Below are 6,995 nucleotides of genomic sequence, written 5' to 3'. Positions count from 1 at the left end.
TTATGCTTGTCAGAAGGTCTCCAAATGGCACACCTGACCCCCTATGCGACCGTCATAAATATGAGGCAGTTGCTGAGCGTCTGAATTTTGATCACCTGACCACGGGGCGGCTGCAATGGTCGTTAAGTATGAAAAAAAGACTCCCTTTTTTGCTGCCATTGGAAATTTGAATGGTCATTAAATGAACCATTGTAAATCGAGGACTACCTATATTGCCATTTTTTAAAAGCTGGGTTACTGATTCTAAGTTGCACACTTGTCAAGACAGCATGGCCAAGATTCTTCGCCCTAAACAGAGGTCTAAACGGGAAAAGCAGAGCTGGAAAAAGTTGGGATTTTTTTTAATCCATCCCCTCCTTCTGAGTTGTGGCTTAGAAGCGGAAATTTACACCAAAGACAAAGTGGCTCTTTTGGAAGAAATCACGAATGCCATCCCCGACACGGTTGAAAAATTCCTTGAATCTCTTGGCACGTTTGGGCAGGTCCTGGAGAGGAAGAACGTGGAACACAGAGTTGCAGGGGACCTTCAAGGTCATGTAGTCCACCCTCCCCACTCTCGGAGAAAACCCTTCTCTCTTTTCTCCTCCTCCTCCTCCTCCTCCTCCTCCTCCTCCTCCTCCTCCTCAGTGTGACAGAGTTGGAGTAGACCTTTGAAGTCATCTAGTCCAACCCCCTGCTGTAGTAGAAATCTCTCCTCTCCTCCTCTTCCTCCTCCTCCTCCTCCACCACCACCACCTCCTCTTCCTCAGAATTACAGAGTTGGAGGGAACCTTGGAGGTCTTCTAGTCCAACCCCCAGCTCTAGCAGGAAACCCTATAACATTTCAGACCTATTGTGGTCCAATCTCTCAACTGAGATGAGGACTCCCCCCACCTGGCAAATGGTTCGATCCTCCTTATAGACCATCCTAGGAGCTACCAAATCTCCTTCTTACCTTCTTCTCCTCCACTTTCTCCTCCTCCTTCGCTGTTCCCCCTACGGTTTCACAGGTGAGGACAGCCACTGGGGGCCTCTCCTGCAGGAAGTAGTAGCCTGTGCATTGTCTGACCAGCTGTGGAGGAGAAAAAAGCGTGGAGAGAAGAATCAAGATACCTCTCAGAACTCAGATTCCATGGAGACCATTATCTGGTTTCCCACGGAGGAATCTTGGATCCTTCCAGGGTGACATTAGACAATCTAAGCAGGTTGATCCTTAGTCTCTCCATGTACACTTTAGGGAAACAGGAAATAATTGTTGAAGGGTTCAAGGGTTGTGTGAACTTGCAAAGCATCCCTGGCCTGCTCTCGAGTTGCCCTAGGCAACGGGGGATGGGAAGCTGGTGAAGCAGCACTGCGGCCACAAACAGAAGCACATTCCAGACATATCTTTCTCAAGGCTGTCTCCCAGGGTTACCCACAGTTGTGGAGAGGAGTGATATGTTGGCAAATGTGATTTATGAGACACCCTGGGGGGGAAGAGAAACAGGGTCATAACTGGGGCATAAATGACATGGGGTCAGAGTTGGCTTCACTTGGGTAGGTGTGGGCATGAACCTCCTAATAAATAACTGGATTTCTTTTGAAGCTTGGCTCAAGGCTCATGATTTAATTAAGGCATCCATCGGAACCATGACAAGCTGGGTTCCTCCCCCATCCATGGAGCTGGGCCTAAGAGTTGGCTTGGAGAACCGAGAAGTAGATGTCCCTCAAGTCAAAGGTAGACGTTGAAGAGCTCTTTCTTCAATGCAATAGGAGTGGAACTCCAGTTTCAACTCTGCCAAGAAGATCCTACACAGGTCCCATAGACCTGTCTCCATCTACTGTTCATCACCCAACCAGCTGGGTATCAATCACTCACCCCGTTTTCCTTGAAGTCGCATTCATCGATGGAAAATTCTTCTTCCACCGGGCACACCGTCTGTTTGATGGTGAAGTTCAGCTCTTGATCGCTTTCTGAATAGGGATCCTGAAACAAGACATAGCAAAACCGAATGGCTACTTTGAAGGCCCACCTGAACCTTCTCCCGTTTTACGTCGGGAATCCTTTCTGAATGGCTCTTTATGTAGCCACTTGAAAGTGGCTGCAGAGAAAAAATAGTAAGAAAAGGAGGAGAACAGGGAAAACACTGGGGAAATTCACTAGAATAATAAAAGTAAATATTCCGAAGAAAAGATACAACAACCCAAAAAATAGCAAAAAGAAAAGAAGTTAGGGGAAAGGGGGAGAAGAAGGGAAAGAATTAAAACTGGGATTTTTGAGAGCCTAAGAGAAAATGGTTAAAAGAGGAAGAAAGGGGGAAAGAGTTACATTAGTAGACTAAAGAAAATAGTAGTAAGATTGCTATTGTTATGTAACTAATTAAGAAATGAAGAAACTATAGTACATTGTTCATTGTAGGAAAAAATGAAAGAAATGCTCTCTATGTTTAAATTGAATTAGAGAACGCATTGTTTATAGCAAAATGTACCAATGGTGAAAATAAGAAATGAAAATTGGGTGTAATTTTGAAGGGGCAATGGAAGATATTGTTTATGTATTAAGAAAAAATAACTCTAAAGATGGAAAATAATGGAAGAGAATAATATGATGTAAAAAGGACGATGTAAATGAGAGGGTGTAAAAGAAAAGACACGGGCAATTCTTTGTTCCTATATTATGTATAATTTGTATTACAAAATAAAAAACCTTGGGGGAGAAAGTGGCTGCAGAGAAGAGTCCATGCCAGCTCTAGAAGTTCTGGATTCCATGCCCATCCTCCTGATTGACCACAGATAGAGACTTTTCAAGTCCTCCATGGTAGGAGAACAGGGTGGGTGGGTGGGTCTCTCTTTGTCCAGCTAGTTCCCCCCTAGTCTCAGAAGTGATCCCCAAGGCGATGTGTCTACACTACAAAGGCTCCTAAACAGGCCAGGATGAAGTCCACCCTGGGCCTGAAATAGCTCTCCCAACTCATGGTTAGCCCATTTCAGCTTTAAACCTTGCTTGGGAAGATCAGACTCTACCAGGATGGAGTCCCTTTCTGAAGGTTGCAGGAACAATTGTTTTCAAAGAATGTGCAAGGTGCCATGAGCTCCTGAAACTCGACTGTGTCTTGAACAGTCTTTGAGATGAGAAATCTCCTTGGTGTAGAACGGAAGGTGTTGGACTAGGAGCAACAGAAGTCATCTCAGACACAGGAGCTTCTAGAGCAGTGGTTCTCAACCTGTGGGTCGGGACCCCTTTGGGGGTTGAACGACCCTTTCACAGGGGTCGCCTAAGACCATCGTAAAACACGTGTTTTTGATGGTCTTAGGAACCGAGACACCAATTTTATGGTTGGGGGTCACCACAACATGAGGAATTGTATTAAAGGGTCATGGCATTGGGAAAGTTGAGAATTACTGATCTAGAGGGACTTTGGACATCTCCTCTCCCCTCTCTTTTTCTGCCTATCCTACTTCCCAGGCTGATGACCCAAGAGAAGGACTGAGATGAGGAAGTTGGGTTTGCTGCCTTCAACTTCTGGGGTGGAGGGGAGGTAGACTATACGTATTGTCATCATCTTCAGAACGGACTTCATGATTATCACTATCACCAACAACTTCATCTTCCTCCTTCTCCTCCTCACTATCTTTTTCATCATCTTCAATTTCATCTTTCTTCTCCTCATCACCATCCTCAATTCATCCTCCTCAACTCCATCATCACCTTCTTCATTATCACCATCCTCCTCCACACCTTCATCTTCACCATCCTTACCATCCTCAATTTCATCATGACCATCCTCCTCATCCTCCTCAACTTCATCATCACTTTCATCTTCATCATCACTTTCATCTTCATCATCACTTTCATCTTCATCATCATTTTCATCATACCCTTCACCCTTGACTTCATCCCTACCACAATTCCCATCACTTTCATTCTCCCCACCCCATCCACTTCATCATCCTCATCTTTACCCTCATCTCCATCACTTTCATCATCTGCATCCTCTTCAACTTCATCCTCACCTTCATTGTCCCCATCATCCCTAACTTCATCCTCACCATCATGCCCATCACCTTTATCATCCCTATCCTCTTCAACTTCATCATCCTCTACTTCATCCCCACCACGATCCCCATCCCCTTCCTCGTCTCCATGCCATGCCACCCCATGCCACCCCACCCACTGCCAGGTCCAAACTCCATACCCATTCAGGTTGGGGAACATTTTCCACAAGACGGTAGAGGAAGTCCTCCCCAGCTTTCTTATTGTAGATCTCCACTCCGAGACATAGGGCCTCGTCATAGCTCAACGGATTGTGGGGTAAGTGGGGGCGCCCAGAGGCTGAAAGAACCCCCACCAGCATCAAGGTCTTCCAGAAGAATCCTTCCATCCTTGGCTCTTCTGCTATGGAGGTCCAAAGCTGATGTGGTCCTCGGGACTGCGACGCCTCCTTTTATGCCCTGCTATGCAGATTGTCTTGTTGCTGGCGGATGTCCAGAGGTTTTCCCCCATTGAATTCCCTGAGGTCCTTCCTGCAGAAGGGACGCTGCTTTTCTTGGGAGGAGGGCTGAGACAAAGCAAGGCCAATCAGGAACCATTTTGTTCAGGTGGGAAACTGGAGGACAAGGAAACAGGTGCTGCACCTGGCAGACTCATGGAAAGAGGTTGGTGTAGATTACAATTAACCACCGTTTTCTCCATCCACAAAGGTCAGGGATCGTTGCCAAGGAGTAACCTCAGAGTAGGAGTCCTTTCATCCCCATTAAACAATCTGGCGTGGGATCTTCCGTTTTTGGCACCCTGCACGACAAAGGAGACCCATGGGGGTTCTGGCAGTGGAGTTCGTCCTTTGCTTTCATCTGCTGCTCCCCTCACCTTTGTCTCTTAGAATTGGTTATTTTCCCCCATGGAGTTTTCAGGCTGACCCTCCCTCCCGAATTCTCCACTTAGGCATGCCTGAAGTTTGTACAACATGGGAACAAAAAGCTTGGGAGCAACCTTAGAGGTCTTCAACCCACTGCTCCTGTGGGAAACCCGACAGAGTCCCAGATAAATGGCTGTCCAGTCTTTGACAACATAGAATCACAGGGCTGGGGGAGACCTTAGAGGTCTTCTAGTCCAACCCCTGCTTGAACAGGAAACCCTATATTCCAGATAAATGGCTATCCAGTTTATACTTGAAGACATTCAGGGATGACACACCCAAAGCTTCTGGAGGCAACTTCTGTTCCACTGGTTAATTATTCTCACTGTTAGGAAGTTTCTCTTTAATTCCAGGTTGCTTCTCTCCTTGATTAGTTTCCATTAATAGTTTATTGTCCTGCCTTCTGGTGCTTTGGAAAATAGGTTGCCCCCCTCTTATTTGTGGCAACCTCTCAATTACTGGCAGACTGTTGTCATGTGCCCCCCTAGTCCTTCTTTTCACTAGGCTGGACATTCATTGCAGGTAGTCTTTGACTCAGGGACACAAGTGAAAGAAAGGGGGGAGGGGAGAAGGAAGGAAGGGAAGGAGGGAAGGGGATGGATGGATGGGTGGTTGAAAGAATGGATGGATGGATGGATGGATGGATGGATGGATGGATAGTTGGATGGATGGATGGATGGATGGATGGATGGAAGGATGGATGGATGGATGGGTGGTTGAAAGAATGGATGGATGGATAGGTTGGATGGATGGATGGATGGATAGTTGGATGGATGGATGGAAGAATGGATGTGTGTATGGGTGGTTGAATGGATGGATGGATGGATAGTTGGATGGATGGATGGATGAATAGTTGGATGGATGGATAGGTAGTTGGATGGATGGACGGACGGACGGACGGACAGACAGACAGACAAACAGAGATGGATGGATAATGGATAGATACATGGATAATGAATGGATGGATGGATGGATGGATGGATGGATGGATAGATAGATAGATAGATAGATAGATAGATAGATAGATAGATAGATAGATAATGGATGGATGGACGGATAGACAGATGGGCAGATGGACGGATGGACGGATGGATGGACGGACGGATGAACGGATGGATGGATAGATACAGAGATACACATATAGGGGTGGGATTCAGCTGTTTTGGACCGGTTCGAGCAAACTGTATGCTAATTTTACATCTGGTTCTCCAAGCCAGTAGTTGCAAGGACTGGCTGGCCCCGCCTACCCTGCCATTCCCAGGAGTCTCCACGTGACTCGTTTTGGATGCCCGGTAAGTGCAGGGCCCACGCAGAGGCTCTGGGAGGGCGAAAAACGGGCCTCCTGGAAGTTACAGAAATCCGGAAATGGTCCCGTTGCTAAAGTTTTTGAATCCCACCCTTGTACACATAGATATACAAATAGATAAATGTGTGTAGATGTGTGAAAGGGAGAATGATGATAGGCAGAGCATTTCTCCAACTTGGCAACTTCCGTTCATGTGAATTTCAGTTTGTGGCTCCCCAAAGCTCAGATGGGCCCCTCATCAGTCTTGGGCCCTCCTGATTAAGGGGCATCAGAGCCCGGCCTTTGCAATCAAAGCATTGTCATTTGTGGCACCACACGGTTGCGCAAAGCACTCTGATTGTGCAAGGCCTCATTGTTGTCGGTTGGACCCCTCCCCTCCCGTTGCCGTAAGACCCTCCGTAGGGCGGCTGGGATGGGGCCAACTGCAGAGAGGAGGAGGAGGACAGGCGCTGAGTCACCCGACCTTCGTGGGGAAAGTCCTCCTCCCAGAAGAGGGAACTCACAACTCAGCGGGTGTCAGGTGGGAAGCGCAACAGGGGGCATTTGGTGGTGACTCTGAGCAGACCCAAAAGGGGAAGCCTTGAATCCGTCTCTCACGAGATCACCTGGTTTTACTACCTGCTTCTTTCTTCCACTGATTTGTATTCGGCCCTTATTGTGTTTTATAAGTAATTCAAGGCGGCTAATACTTCCTCCTCCTCCTCCTCCTCCTCCTCCTCCTCCTCCTCCTCCTCCTCCTCCTCCTCCTCCTCCTCCTCTTCCTCTTATCTTCCCCACAACAGTCCTATGATGTGGATTGGGCTCAGAGAGACGGA

The 6,995-nt window shown here is 47.3% G+C and overlaps 1 long non-coding RNA gene across 1 annotated transcript; it reads right to left on the bottom strand.

Annotated features, from left to right (window-relative positions):
* LOC309382358 lies at positions 1-4,250 on the bottom strand. Its single transcript, XR_014173664.1, has 4 exons — positions 4,155-4,250; positions 1,838-1,945; positions 935-1,051; positions 1-485 (listed from the first exon to the last, which is right to left on the bottom strand). It is a non-coding gene; the product is annotated as an uncharacterized lncRNA (long non-coding RNA).
* Positions 4,251-6,995: the final 2,745 nt, after the last annotated feature.

The sequence above is a fragment of the Natrix helvetica genome (genome assembly GCF_964273705.1).
Source record: "Natrix helvetica genome assembly, contig: HAP1_SCAFFOLD_259, whole genome shotgun sequence".
NCBI lineage: Eukaryota > Metazoa > Chordata > Lepidosauria > Squamata > Natricidae > Natrix > Natrix helvetica.
The sequence above is the reverse complement of the archived record's forward strand: the minus strand, read 5'-3'. Positions and strand labels throughout refer to the sequence as shown.